Source organism: Scyliorhinus torazame, chromosome 3 (genome assembly GCF_047496885.1).
Source record: "Scyliorhinus torazame isolate Kashiwa2021f chromosome 3, sScyTor2.1, whole genome shotgun sequence".
NCBI lineage: Eukaryota > Metazoa > Chordata > Chondrichthyes > Carcharhiniformes > Scyliorhinidae > Scyliorhinus > Scyliorhinus torazame.
The window spans coordinates 251,431,247-251,446,838 of record NC_092709.1 but is presented as its reverse complement, the minus strand read 5'-3'; the positions used below and the strand labels follow the sequence as shown (position 1 = coordinate 251,446,838).

Genomic DNA, 15,592 nt, shown 5'->3' with positions numbered 1-15,592 from the left:
TAATATTAACCAGCAAACTCCTCACCCGTTTTCTGCCCCCTATAATCCTCAGGCTTTTTTTTTTTTTACAAGCCAAGTTAGCATCACCTATTTCTCTGCTTCCTATTTCTTTCAACCCTGGTTGTGATGTTCACCTCGATTTTCCAAGGTGAGAAAGTCAAAAATATTTAGGTTGTATATTAACATTGTTCAGTTACAACATTCAGCAGTACTTTATCTGTATTTCTTTTCAGTGTTAAAATTGGATTGTATTAAAATTGGACTGGGCTACTGCTGTTAAACTCAAGTTTAGATACCCACTGACATCATAATGAAGTCATGAAATCATACAGGACATAACTAGAGTGTGGAGATGGGAGACCATTCATGGAAAAGTATTTAGTTAAATACATTTAAATACATATTATTCCATGAATTAACTCATAATCGTACGTTCTAAAATGAAACCACACACAAGTGGATCAGACAAATACGAGGTCATCTACTTTGGACCCAAGAAAGTTAAATCTGAGTATTTTCTGAACGGTAAGCAATTAGTAATTAGATAGAAATGAAGAAACATAAATCCAAGTAAACAAATCCAGAAGGCAGACAGAAAAATAAATCAATGAAGCTAATGGAATTTTGGTCTTAATCTCAAGGAGGTGGGACTCCAAAGAGGGGGTTTTACTCCATGAAGGAGTACTGCATTCAGTTTCAGTCATGCCACATGAGGAAGGATCTATTAGCCCCAGAGGAGTTATAGCACAGGTTCACTGGAGTGATATCGGAGCTTCTAGGGTTAAATTAGGAGGACAGGTTACATAAACTTGGCTTGTATTTCTTTGAGTACAGAAAATGAGGGTTGATCTGGCTGAGTGTTTAAAATGTTAAAATTATCTGAGAGGAGTGAAGAATGGGGGCGAGGGGGGTGCATAATCTTACAATTAGAGTTACGGTATTCAGGAGCGAGATCAGGAACTACTTTTTCCATATAAAAAAAGGTTGTTGAAATCTGCAACTCCATCTTCCAAAATGATTTGGGTGTTAGCTTTCAGAGCTAAGATTGATAAATCGCAAAATCAAAGCAACAGCAACGGAGAGAAGTTCCATGCACACCCCTCAGGTTGCTTTTATCATTATTAAAATCTACTTTCAGAACCTTGAAAGGTTTCAGAGTAGTTCAGTGAGCTCCTCCTCTCATTTAAACATTTTCTTGTCCTAATGTTTTCTGGAAGGTGATGACTCATTCTAATTCACAATTGCTGTCAGCCCGCCAGTAATTTACCAAAAGTAGCCATTTATCAAATGACCAGAGGTAGCAAGCATCAGCTAGTTAATTATTTGCCTATTAGGGAAGATGTGGTGGAGGAAATCCCAGCAAGGCATATATTGCACTTCATTTTATTTTAAAATTCATTTTTACAGGATGTGGGTTTTTCGGACAATGCCACCATTTATTGCCCATCCCCAATTGCCCTGGAGAAGATGGTGGTGAGCTGCCACCTTGAATCACTGCGGTCCATGTGGTTTAGGTACACCTACTGTGCTGTTAGGGAGGGAGTTCCAGGATTTTTACCCAGTGAAAGAATGACGAGATATTTCCAATTCAGGATGGTGAGTGACTTGGAGGGGTACTTCCAGGTGGTGGTGATCCCATAGATCATAGAATCTCTACAATCTCTACAGTGCAGAAGGAGACCATTTGGCCATTAGGTCTGAACCGAACCCCTGAAAGAGCACCCTTTCCAGGCTCACGAACCCTCCCCATCTTCGTAACCCCAACTAACGTTTTGGACACTAAGAGGTAAATTTAGCATGGCCAATCCACCTAACCCGTACATCTTTGGACTGTGGGAAGAAACTGGAGCACCAGGGGAAACCCACGCAGACACAGGGATAACATGTAAACTCCACAGTCACCAGAGGTCAGAATCAAACGCGAGTCTCTGGTGCTGTGGGGCAGCAGTGCTAATCACTGTGTCACCATACCACCACGTGTCTGCTGCCCTTGTCATTGTAGATGGTAGTGGTCATAGGTTTGCAAGGTGCTGCCTAAGGAGCCTTGGTGAGTTCCTGCAGTGCATTTTGTAGATGGTACAAACTGCTGCTACTGTGCATCGGTGGTGAGGGAATGAATATTTGTGGAAGGGGTGCAAATCAAGCGGCTTGCTTTGTCCTGGATAGCATCATGTATCCTGGTAAAAGGAGAATATTCCATCACACCCTGACTTGCCTTTTGTAGATGGTGGACAGACTTTGGGGAGTCAGTTGGTAAGTTATTCGCCACAGAATTCTCAGCTTCTGACCTGCTCTTGTAGCCACAGTATTTACATGGCTAGCCCAGTTCAGTTTCTGGTCAATGGTAACTCCCAGGATGTTGATTGTGGGGAATTCAGTGATGGTAATGTCACGGAATGTCATAGGTGATGGCTTGATTCTCTCCTATTGGAGACCGTCATTGCCTGGCACTTTTGTGACGCCAATGTTATTGGTCACTTGTCAGTCCAAGCCTGGATATTGTCCAGGTCTTGCTGCATTTGTATGTGGACTGAGTCGCAAATGGTGCTTAACATTGCACAATCAGAAAACACCCCTCCATTTGATCTTACGTTGGAAGGAAGGTGCCAAGAAACTACCCGAGGAACTCCTGCAGTGATGTCCTGGAGCGGAGATGACTGACCTCTAAACATCACAACCATCTTCCTTCGTGCCAGGTATGACTCCAACCAGCGGAGAGTTTTCCTCCTGATTCCCATTGACTCCAATTCAACTAGGGCTCCTTGACGTCATACTCGATCAAATGATGCCTTGATATCAAGGGCAATCACTCTCATCTCACCTCTGGCATTCACCTCTTTTGTCCATGTTTGAATTAAGGCTGTAATAAGGTCAGGAGATGAGTGACCCTAGCGAAACCCAAGCTGAGCATCAGTGGGCAGACTATTGGCAAGTGCTGCTTGATAGCACTGTTGATGACTTGATTCGCCACTTTGCTGATGATGGAGTGTAGACTGATAAGGCAGTAATTGGCCCAGGTTGGATTTGTCCTGATTCTTGTGTACATGACACACTGGGGCAATTTTCCACATTGCTGGGTAGATGCCAGTGTTGTAGTTGTACTGGAACAGCTTGACTCAGGGTGTGGCAAGTTCAGGAGCAGAAGTACTATTGCCGGAATATTGGATTTGTTTTATTGTCACATGTGCCGAAGTACAGTGAAAAGTATTTTCTGCGACCGAGGGAACATACACAGTACGTACATAGTAGACAAAAAGAATAATCAACATTGACAAATGGTACATCGACAAACAGTGATTGGTTACAGTGTGGAACAAGGGGCCAAACAAAGCAAATCATGAGGAAAAGCAACACAGGGCGTTGTGAATAGTGTTCTTACAGGGAACAGATCAGTCTGAGGGGGAGTCGTTGAGGAGTTTTGTAACTGTGGGTAAGAAGCTGTTGCTATGTCTGGATGTGCGGGTCTGGAAGAAGGCAATCCCTGTGGGAGGGGTCTCCGATAATGCTGTCTGCCTTCCTGAGGCAGCGGGAGGTGTATACAGAATCAATGTGGGGGTGGCAAGCTTATGTGATGCATTTGGCCGAGTTCACCACACTCTGCAGTTTTTACGATTTTGGACCGAGCAATTGCCATACCAAGCTGTGATGCAGCTGGATAGGATGCTCTCTATCCAAATCTGTAGAAGTAAGCCGATGCAGATAGACCAAATTTCTTTCGCTTCCATAGGAAGTAGAGACGTTGTTGGGCTTTCTTGACTATTGCATCAACATGAGTGGACCAGGACAGACTGTTGGCGATGGTGACCCTCAGGAGCTTAAAGCTATCCCATTATCAGGACCCATAGCCTTCACAGTATCCAGTGCCTTCAGCCATGTCCTGATATCACGTGGAGTGAATCGTATTGGCTAAAGATTGACATATGTGATGTTGGGGACCTCTGGAAAAGACAGATGAATCATCCATTCCGCACTTCTGGCTGAAGATTAATGTGAATATCTCAGCCTCGTCTTTTTCATTGATGTAGTGGGCTCCCCCAAATTTGTGGAGTCTCCTCCTCCAAGGAGGTTTAATTGTCCACCACCATTCATACCTAGATATGGCAGGGCTGCAGAGTTCGATCTGATCCGTTAGATGTGGGATGGCTTAGCTCTATCACATACTGCTTATGTCATTTGGTATGTAGTAGTCCTGAGTTGTAGTTTCACCAGGTTGACACTGTTTCGGTATGCCTGGTGCTGCTCCTGGCATACCCTCCTGCACTCTTCATTGAACCAGGGTAAATGGTAGGGTGGGGAATATTCCAAGACATGAAGTTACAAATTGTGGCCAAGTGCAATTCGGCTGCTGATGGCCCACAGCGCCTCACAGATCCCTACAGTGCCTCTTAGTCGCTAGATCTGTTCTGAATCTATCCAATATAGCATAATTGTAGTACCACATAACACGATGGAGGTTACCCTCAATGTGAAGACAGGACTTCGTCTCCACAAGGATCTTGCAGTGGTCACCCCTGCAGATACTGTCATGGACAGATGCATCTGTGGCAGGCAGGTTGGTGAGGATGAGGTCAGGTATGTTTTTCCCTGTAGTTGGTTGCTTCACTACCTGTCGCAGACCCAGTCAGCAGCTATGTTCTTAGGACTTGGCCGGCTGGGTCAGTAAGATATTAAAGTCTCCCACACAGAGTACATTCTCCAAGGGTGAACATGGAAGAGCACGGATTCATCAGTTGACAGTGGATGGTACATGGCAATCTGCAGATTTCCTTGCCCATGTTTGATCTGAAGCCATGAGACTTCATGGGGTCCGGAGTAAGGAGAACTTTGAAGGATCAACAGGGCTGTGTTTTCCCTTGTTGTTCCCTGTGCCTGGGTTGATGCCAGGGAGTCAATCCGGTTTTTTTTCTATTTATTGGTTTTGATACAACTGAGTGGCTTGCTAGGCCATTTCAGAGGGCATCTGAGAGTCAACTACATCACTGTGGATCTGGAGTTACATGTAGGCCAGACCAGGTGAGGACTGCAGGTTTCCTTCTGTGAAGGATACTAGTGAACCAGCTGTGGTTTTTTTACGACAATCGGCAATTGTCTCATGGTCATCATTAGACTTTTAATTCCAGATATATATTGGATTCAATTTCCACCATCTTCCATGACGCGATTCCAACCTTGGTCCACAGAGTAACACTCTGGGTCTCTGGATCACCAGTCCAGTGGTAATACGACGCCACTACTGCACACTACTGCATATAAACTCTATGTGCATTTTCTAGGTTAAAAGGAATCATATCAAGGGCTATCTAGGAACCCCAGGCAATTTTATAAATGAACTTTTTTGCCTAAAATATGGGTGATGCTAGCAAGGCAGCACATTGCTAATTTCCTGTTGTCCCCAAGGACGTTAAAAGTGCTCAGTGTGAGAGAATAACCTTTAAGCCAGGCTGACTAAGAGAGGCAGGTCTCCATCCTTTGAGGAAATGTGTTTATCCTGATGTGAGTCAACGGTTATATCAATTTTTTCCCTCCCTACTTGGGGGATACGGAGGCAAACTGTACCCTCTCCAGGTATGATCACTTTGCAAACATAGGACTTAACTGAACTGTATCATTAGGAACCAAAATGTGAATAGCTTCCTTCATAAACTGTTTAGAAACATGAAAGATAACTCGGTGCACAATTTAACAAAGAATAAATGGCAGTGAAACGCACTACTCTATAATAACAAGAGTTTGAATGATATTGAACCATTACGGCAAACCTACACCAGTTTAACCTGTAATTTGAACCTGAGAGCTTATCACCGTTGATAATATTTTTTGAAAAAAGATATATTGTTTACCTTTTGAAAGCGCCCTTGCTCATATTTTCCATCAGCAGTCATTATGGCCGCATCATATTTTGTGCAACAGGAATAAGCGAAATTTTATAATAATATTATACTGGCCAAGGATACAATAGGGTCAGTTGGTGAAATACACCATTTTAGAAGCACAGAAACCCTTTTCTCTTTTGAAGGTGTTTAGTCATTTTGCAACTACGCCATAGGTAGTTTGATTGAAGGACAGAAGTGCAGCCTGCTCATCCATTATTTGCTAATGCAGTCAGTCCCTCAGCAGGCCAGTCTCACTATGACATCAGAAGTCAGAAATGATAACTCATTAGACTCCTGGCCTATCTTTTGATTAAATTGTTGTTTTTCCAGTGACTCTGCAGGCAATAGTGAAAACTGTTTAATGTCTCCAACTAGGTTTTAAAATCAAAACCTTTTTTGACTAACAATAAACAATACAAATTAACTTTTCAGAAAACATTTGATATTTATGAACATGTACCTGCCCAAGTGATGTTAATTGAACACATTTGAACATACCTGACAGATAGATCTTTCCTGAATCTTAAGGCAGTCTACTGATAACAAGGTATACTAATTCCAAGTCAAGCTGCTTGGAGTGTTAGATCCTATTTGGTCATTCCAACTACAGGACTGAATCAAGACCAGAGAGGATGGCATTGCAAATCCAATTGGTACAAACAATTACTTTCTTTTAAATGAAACATGCGCCATTTAGATCTAATTTTACTTCTGTTTCCTTAACTCAAAAATAGAGTACAAGCAATGTTAGATGTTGGCAAACTAGAATGTAGACATTGCCCCCTCAAGACATGTTTGGAAAAAATGTAAAAGAACGGTAGAAATAACTTAAGAAAATTACTAAGCCTAACAAAGCAAATCTCAAACATACTGGTGTTACATGGAAGAGGCCATTCCATAGGTCACACTTCGCTTCGCTCAGTCCGCAAGCACATCCCGAAGCTTCCTGTCACTTGCCATTTTGACTCAACATCTTACTCTCATGGCCACATGCCCATCCTTGGCCTGCTGCAATGCTCCAGTCATGCAAGTTGGAGCAGCAGCATCTCATCTTCCTATTCGGCACGATATGGCCTTCATGACTCAACCTTGAGTTCAACAACTTTAGACTGTGATCTTTCTCCTCCATCTTAACCCCCTTTTTGAATATCCCATATTTATTCTCTCAATGCAACTCCCTCTGCCTCATCAGGCCACCTGTCTCTTGTTCTCAATGTTGCTACATATTATTGCAATCTCTTGCTGCTACAGTTTAACATCTAACACATTTTCCTCTCTTCAGTTCTGATGAAGAGTCCAACGGACTTGAGGCTCTGTTTTCTCTTCCTACAGATGTTGACAGGCATGGTGAGTTTTTCCAGCATTCTCTGTTCTTGTTTCAGAATCCAGCATTTTCAATATTTTGCTTATTTCAATATTAAATATTCCATTGTTGCTATTTGTTTTTCTCTTTATTTGGCTGAATATGGCATCCAATATGGTCGCCTTCCTTAATTCTAATTACGTTTTGCTCTAGGGTCGCCAGGTATCTCTCGATACCGCCACAAGGTTCAAACCGAATACTGATCAAAGACTCAATACGCCAGTTAGTTAGTTCAAAGTCAAATGCTTATTTATTTACACACACAGTTAAATATAATCATGCACAAATATTACAGACTAAATTATCATTACTGCTAAAGCCTATACTTAGCTTCGGGCGCCCACTCAGTCAGAGGAACAATGGCCGTTGTTCGGTTCTGAGGCTGCTGGGGTGGAACTGGTACAGGATAACAGCTAAGGCCGTCTGTCTGGTAGCGTGCGTTGACCTTGGACTTACTTGTTCTGATGCAGCTTTGGCAGGTCTCCTTGGTGAGGGTCAGAGCCAAGAGAGGCGATTCTCTCTTGGGGGATCCTTCTTATACCCAAAAGGGGCTTCACGCGCTTTTGGGCGTGCCTTGAACTTGGCCCCAATTAATTGGGCCGTTTCTCAATCGTTCCTATAGATTTCCTCCAATAAAGGGGTGGGTGCCCTGATGGCTGGGCGTGTCCTAGGTGGCCGTTGACCTGCTTTGTTCTGGTCTCCTCTGGCGTCGGGGTGTCTGCCTTAGTATTGTTTACTTAAATATTGCTCTTTTGTCCCCGGAGATGGCCCATTAGTATGCTAATGGGTTTGCAGTTTTGGTCTTGTCTGGGAGCTGCGGCTCCAATCAACAGACAGACCCTGAACCTTCTTGTTTTCTCAGTATTCTCCATTTTCCCTGCAATCTTTGCAAAGTGTCCATTTTGTAATCGGGATGTGGCCATCCCAGATGGCTACACCATGACAAATACAAGATACAATTATGCTTATTACCTAATTATAACTAAAGTAATCAATCTAATATTACAATGATTTGACTAAATAGCACCAAAGACTTACTTAATAATGAAGTAGCAAGATTTAGATAGAGAAGAGAAAAAGGCGAAAAGGAGAGTGAAATAAAGAACACAAAAAATTATTCTACAAGATAGTAAAGCTATACTGGTCACAAGATCCTACTGTGGAACAAAATTCGAATAGTTACCATTTGACTGCATGCGACATTCAGAACAGCAAAACAAACAAAAAAGACTGACAGTATATCAGTTTATCACAAACACCACCATTAAAGAGTTCATAGACAGCTCTGCAGAACTAACCTTTGCATGAACATCATTTCTTCGTCATTTTCCCACTACCATAAATTGGGCAACTCACAATAATCTGTGTAACGTTCAGTTTTGTACAGCAATGTTCTCAAAAACACAGATTTTCAAGGAAAATGGTCTTCATTGCACCATCAGAACCTGTTGGCAAAAGAAATAATGTTTTATTAAGTACTGCGGATGCCAGAAATCTTGGCATACTAAAGAAATAGGTTCAATAAAATTATGTTTAAACTACATCCTCTCTTTGTGGGCCCAAAATAAGCATAATTTAACACAATTGTTACAAAACGCAAGGTATATTACAAACCATCCCACTCTGAGGAGCAAGAGGAAAGAGCAAAAACAGCAAATATTTGTTTGTATATTATGCAAATAAAACCTAATGTTTCTTGCCTGTTTGTTATATAGTATCTCTAGAACTTAATGGTTTTGGCTAACATATTTAGAGGAGGTGAAAATTAGACATTCTGGGAGCTGTTTAACAGCCTCATGCTCACAGCAGGCATGCAAATTGTATAGTGGATTGGAAGCACAAAAAAATTCCAATTTTGTGGCAATACCTTCAAGCTAAAATCTTGCACACTATTTCAGACTACTGTACCCGTAGCTTAGCTCATTTTTGGTTTTCTCCCCGGATCCCTTCACAACCTTCCCACAAGTCAGTTGGGGTGACATGTGGAATTCAGAACATGTTATACCCACAACTGTACCACAAACTGCCAAGGAAATAGCACCCGCCTGCAATTTCTGCCCCGCACATCACTGGTTAAATGCTGGCCCCAGAAAGGTGCAGGTTCCCACCCCCGCCGAATATCCGGTGCTGGAGAATTCGGCAACCGGCAGGGGCGGGATTCACGCCAGCCCCCGGCGATTCTCCGACCCGACGATTCTCCGACCCGGCGGAGGGTCGGAGAATCCCGCCCAGTATCTCACCTGAACATAACATAGAACATAGTGAAGAAGGACGCCATTCAGCCCATCGAGTCTGCACTGACCCACTTAAGCCCTCACTTCCACCCTATCCCCGTAACCCAATAATCCCTTCTAACCTTTTCGGTCACTAAGGGTAATTTACCATGGCCAATCCACCTAACCTGCACGTCTTTGGACTGTGGGAGGAAACCGGAGCACCCGGAGGAAACCCACGCACACACGGGGAGAACGTGCAGACTCCGCACAGACAGTGACCCAGCGGGGAATCGAACCTGGGACCTTGGCGCTGTGAAGCCACAGTGCTATCCACTTGAGCTACCATGCTGCCCTTAACTATCTCCTGACTCCCAAAACACTGTTCACATTCTACAAGTCACAAGTCAGAAGTGTGATGGAGTACTCCCTACTTGCCTGGATGAGCGCAGCTCCAAAACCACTCAAGGAGCTCAACACCATCCAGGACAAAGCAGACCATTTGATTGTCACCCTAAACGCCTTTAAATCTTCACTCCCTCCACCACTGATGCGACAGTGGCAGCACTGTGTATCATCGCCAAGATGCAGTACGGCAACTCACCAAGGCACCTTTGACAGCACATTCCAATCCCATGACCTTTACCACCTACAAGGAAACGGGTTTGGAAATACCAGTGCATTCAACTTCCCCTCCAAACCACACATCATCCTGACTGGGAAAGATATTGGTGCCAATAAAGGATGAGAATACTATGTTAGTGAGAGAGCATTTTAGACTGGAAAATCAAGATGCAGAATCCATTTGGGTGGAGCTAAGAAATAGCAAGGGGCAACAAACATTGGTGGGAGTTATTTATAAGCCACCAAACAATAGTAGTAAGATAAGGCAACGTAGAAAACAGAAAATTAGAGGTGCGTGTAACAAGGATAATACAGTAATCATGGGGGCTTCAATCTACATATAGATTGTGTCGACCTAATTAACTAATGCTGTGCAGGACAAATTCCTGCTCCTGGATTGTATACAAGGTGTTTTCCAGAATAGTTTGTTGAGAAACCAACTAGAGAAGGGGCTATTGTACACTGAGAAAGGGCTAATTAATAAACTCATTGCAAAGGTGCCCTTTGGGAAGAATTATCATACAATGCGTGACAAGATTTTACATTAAGTTGAAACCAATGTAGTTGAACCTGAAACTCGGATCTTGCAGCTAAACAAAAAGTAACTACAAAGGCATGAGGGGCAGGTTGACTGTGGTAGACTGGGAAACTATGTTAATAAATATAAAAATCGACAGGTAATGGCCAGTTATTAAATAAATAATCTATGGTTTGCATGCAAGTATTTGATCATGTTTGGAATAAAATATGATTAAAAAAAAATTGCATTCCTTTGAGGCACAAAGGTTTATCAGAAAAAATGATCCAACCACGGCTAACAAGAATTTGTATTTGATCAAAGGAGAAGGCTCATCAAGTTGCCAAAAAGATAGTAAGCACGAGAATTAGGAGCATTTGAGAATTCAGCAAAAGGGGACCAAGAAACTGATAAATAAAAGGAGAATAGAACAGGAGAGTAATCTAGTGAGCAACATAAAATCAGACTCGGAAAGCTTATTGAAGTATGTAAGATTAATAAAGACAACGGTGTGGCCATTACAGGAGAATTTATAACGGAAATAAGGAAACAACAGAAAACCTAAACAAATACTTTGCATCTGTCACCATGGAGGAAGATACAAAAAAACCTTCCAGATATACTCAAGAAAGAGGAACGGAAAGAAATTAGTGCAGCAAAATAGTATTGGAGAAATGGGACTCAAAGTTTACAAAATCCCCTGAAGCCGATTTTCTACATTCCAGAGTGCTGAAAGAGGTGGCTGAAGACAGTGGATGCATTGGTGGACATCTTTCAAAATTCTATAGATTCTAGAACCCTGGCTGGCGTGTGGCCCCCGATCGGTGCCCACCGATCGTCGGGCCGTCCTCTCTGAAGGCGGACCTCCTTTCTTCCGCAGCCCCGCAAGATCCGTCAGACATCTTCTTGCGGGGCGGACTCGGCGAGGACGGCAACCACGCATCGCCAACCCGCGCATACGTGGGTGACGCCAGTTATGCGGCGCCAGCCGCGTCATGTATGCGGCGCCGCCATGACCCGGCCCGTGTAAATGTCGCGGCGCCGCTCCTAGCCCATTATTGGGCCCTGAATCGGTCGGGATAGGGGCCGTTTCGCGCCATCGTGAACCTCGACGGTGTTCACGACGGCGCGAACACTCTGCCTCCATTTCGGAGAATCCCATCCCCTGTTTCTGCAGATTGGAAGGTAGCAAATGTAATCCCATTATTTAAGAAAGGAGATAGAAAAACAGGACCTACAGACCAGTTAACCTGACATCAGTGGGAGGGAAATACTACAATCTAGTATAAAATATGTGATAACTGGACACTTAGAAAATAATGGTAGGTTGGGTAAAGTTGGGAAACCAGTGGGTACGAGTTTGGTACAGATGGTCCTCGAAGCATGCTGAACCAAATTTTGATGTTTGCTCCCACAAGGGCCAGTTGTCTGCAGTGTTTTCCAAAGCAGGTATTCTGCAAGGCAGAAGTTTGTAATGCACTTAAAAAAAAGTGTGTCTCTGTGTCATTTAGACTGATCACCTTGACATTGTTTGCTCAGTTCCCTGTAGGAGGGTTTGCTTCAGAATTCTTAGTCATCCTTGTGGGGGACATGGCCTGCAATTCGAAGTTGAATTTTTGGCAGAGTGGTCTGGAACCAAGCATGATGCAAGACCTGATTTGTGATTTTGTCCTAACATTGAATTCTTATGACATACCTCAGAAAGATTTTCAGAAGACTTTGAATAAGTTTTTCATAGATTTCATAGAATTTACAGTGCAGAAGGAGGCCATTCGGCCCATCGAGTCTGCACCGGCTCTTGGAAAGAGCACCCAAGGTCAACACCTCCACCCTATCCCCATAACCCAGTAACCCCATCCAACACTAAGGGCAATTTTGGACACTAATGGCAATTTATCATGGCCAATCCACTTACCCTGCACATCTTTGGACTGTGGGAGGAAACCGGAGCACCCGGAGGAAACCCACGCAGACACGGGGAGGATGTGCAGACTCCGCACAGACAGTGACCCAAGCTGGAATCGAACCTGGGACCCTGGAGCTGTGAAGCAATTGTGCTATCCACAATGCTACCGTGCTGCCCAACACAAGTTCCCACACAAGAAGTTAATAAGCAAAATTAGAGCACATGGGATAGGGAGTAATACATTGGCATGGATTGAGAATTGGTTAACGAACAGAAAAGAGTAGGAATAAATGGGTCATTCTCAGGTTGGCAGGGTGGGCTCTGCAAGGATCAGTGCTTGGGTCCCAGCTATTCACAATCTATCAATGATTTGGTCATGGGGACCAAATGTAACATTTCCAAGTTTGCTGATAGTACAAAACTAGGTGGCAATGTGAGCTGTGAATGGAATGCAGAGGCTTTAAAAGGATTTAAACAGACTACATTGTGGGCAAGAACATGGCAGATGGAATATAATGTGAAAAGAGTAGAGCTACCCAATTTGACAGGGAAAAATATTTTATAAGTGGTGAGAGAATGTTCAAAGGGAACTGGGTGCCATTGCTCACGAGTCACTAAAAGTTAACATGTATGTGTAGCAAGCAATTAGGAAGGTAAATGGGATTTTGGCCTTATTACAAGAGGAATAGAGTACAGGAGCAAAGATGTCTTGCTGCAATTGTATAAGGACCTTCGTGAGGCTCCACCTGGAGTAGTGTACAGTTGTGGTCTCCTTGCTTAATGATGTACCTGTCACAGAGGAAGTGGAATGAGTGTGTTCAAGACAGAGTTCAATAGATTTCTGGGGAATAGAAGGGGTATGGGGACATGTGGAAAAATAGCAGTGAGGTAGAAGATCATCCATGGTCTAACTAAATGGCGAAGCAGGCTTGAGGTGTCAAATGTATCTGCACTACATGGACTGGCAGCTCACCGCTACCTTCTCAAGGACAGTTAGGGAAGGATAACAAATGCTGGTCTAGCCAGAAACATCCACATCCTATGAAAGTTTACAAAATAGCCAATTTTATCACCAGCTTTGCTCATTTGCTAACCTGCTCTGGAATGAGAAAGCAATGGGTTCAAGCTTCACTTCAGGAGTGTAACAGGAGTGCTATTTCATTGCAGCTGCTTCCTTTAAACCAAGGTACCACCTGCCTGTTCGGGTTAAGGTAATGGATGGATCCCACAGCACTGTTCCAAAGAGTAAAAGCAGCTTCTCTAATGTCATGCTCACATTGTTCCATCAATCCACAGCCCATAAGCAGATAATTATTCATCTCATTTGCTGCTTGTACAATCTTGCTGGACACAAAGTGACAGCTGCGTTTACCTACATTACAATAATTACTGCAAAACAAAATTAAACCATTGTTTGGGAAATGCTTTAGGATATTCTGAATAGTAAAGAAGCCACACAAATCATTTCTTTTTCTGAATTGTATTATTAGCAACTCCCCAAACGTCAGTTAAGCTTTAATTTTCAGTATTATTTAAACATTTCCAAGACCTGGAAGGTATTCCAAATTTTTTTTAAAAGTATTTAATAAAAAGCCCCCCAAAAATGATTCAAATGCCTTGAAGCACTTTTGGATGATAAGAGTGGTGGTAGATTCCTGTTATTCGAGTGCAGCAGGCTGTAAAGAAGGCTAATGGTATGTTGGCCTTCATTGCAAGAGGTTGAGTATAGAAGCAGGGATGTGTTGCTGCAATTGTACAGGGCCTTGGTGAGGCCACTTGGAGTAGTGTGTGCAGTTTTGGTCTCCTTCTCGGAGGGAGGATGTTCTTGCTCTCGAGGGAGTGCAGCGAAGGTTTACCAGACTGATTCCAGGGATGGCGGGACTGTCAATGAGGAGAGATTGACTAGGTTGGGATTGTTCTCGCTGGAGTTCAGAAGAATGAGGGGGGATCTCGTAGAGACTTATATAAAATTCTAACAGGATTAGACAGGGTAGATGTAGGGAAGATGTTACCAATGATGGGTGTGTCCAGTACCAGGGGTCACAGCCTGAGGGTCAGGCTAAACCATTTCAGACAGAGATAAGGAGACATTTCTTCACCCAAAGAGTGGTGAGCCTGTGGAATTCATTTCCACAGGAAGTAGTTGATGCTAAAACTTTGAATATATTCAAGAGGCGGCTGGATAAAGCACTTGGGGAGAATGGGATCAAAGGCTATTGGGAAAGAGCAGGATTTGGATGATCAGCCATGATCGTGAAAGTGAACATTTTCCCATGCAATTGCTGCCCTTGTCCTTCCATGTAATGGGGGTCACACACTTGGGATGTTGACAAATAGAAATCATGGCAAATTCCTGCAATGCAACTTGGAGAGTGTACCCCTGTACCTACTGTAACCGTGGTACATCGGTTGATAATATTTCAGCTACCAAAAAAAGTGCACAGCTTTATCCTAGATGGAGTTGAATTTTTTGAGGGAAGTTTTGTATTTAGTATCATCTAGGCAAGAGTATTCCAATACACTCCAGACTTTTGATTCAGCTGAGGTTCTGGCCAATAATGAACCCCCAGAATGCTGACAGTAGGGAACAAATACTATTGAATGTCAAATAGAGATGGTTAGATTGGCTTTTGGAGATGGTTAGATTGGCTTTTGGAGATGGTCATTACCTGGCACTTACATAGTAAAATGGGAAAGAAGAGCAGGAGTCAGCCATTCTATTTGGGCCCTTAAGGCAGCTCCACCATTAAATTAGATGGCTGATCTACCACAATGCCATTTCCCTCTCCCACCCCCATGTCCCTTGATGTCTTAAATATCTCGAAATCTATCTCCAATTTTGGTCTTGAATGTACTCAATAACTGAGCCTCCATAGCCCCCTGGGGGTAGAGAATTCCAAAGAATCACCACCTTTGGCGATAAGTAGTTTCTCTTCATCCTAAATGATCGGCTCCTTATCCTGAGACTGTGCCCCCGTGTTTTAGATTCTCCGACCACTGGAAATAATCTCTCAAGAGTCCATTCTATCAAGCCCCTTCGCCAGAGAACATAGGCCTCATCTCAGTCCTTATTCTGAGACTGTGACCCCTGTTTCT

General features: G+C 43.2%; 1 protein-coding gene across 10 annotated transcripts in view; it reads right to left on the bottom strand.

Moving 5' to 3' along the window:
- atosb (atos homolog b) overlaps positions 1–15,592 on the bottom strand; it is a 180,277-nt gene that overhangs the window by 97,405 nt on the left and 67,280 nt on the right. For 9 of the 10 annotated variants that reach the window (XM_072497105.1, XM_072497114.1, XM_072497115.1 and 6 more), the window contains exon 2: positions 8,535–8,681. The gene's annotated coding sequence lies outside the window, so the exon portion shown is untranslated. Of the gene's footprint in view, positions 1–5,840; positions 5,967–8,534; positions 8,682–15,592 lie in introns of those variants that run through there. The other variant, XM_072497113.1, reaches the window with a different exon arrangement.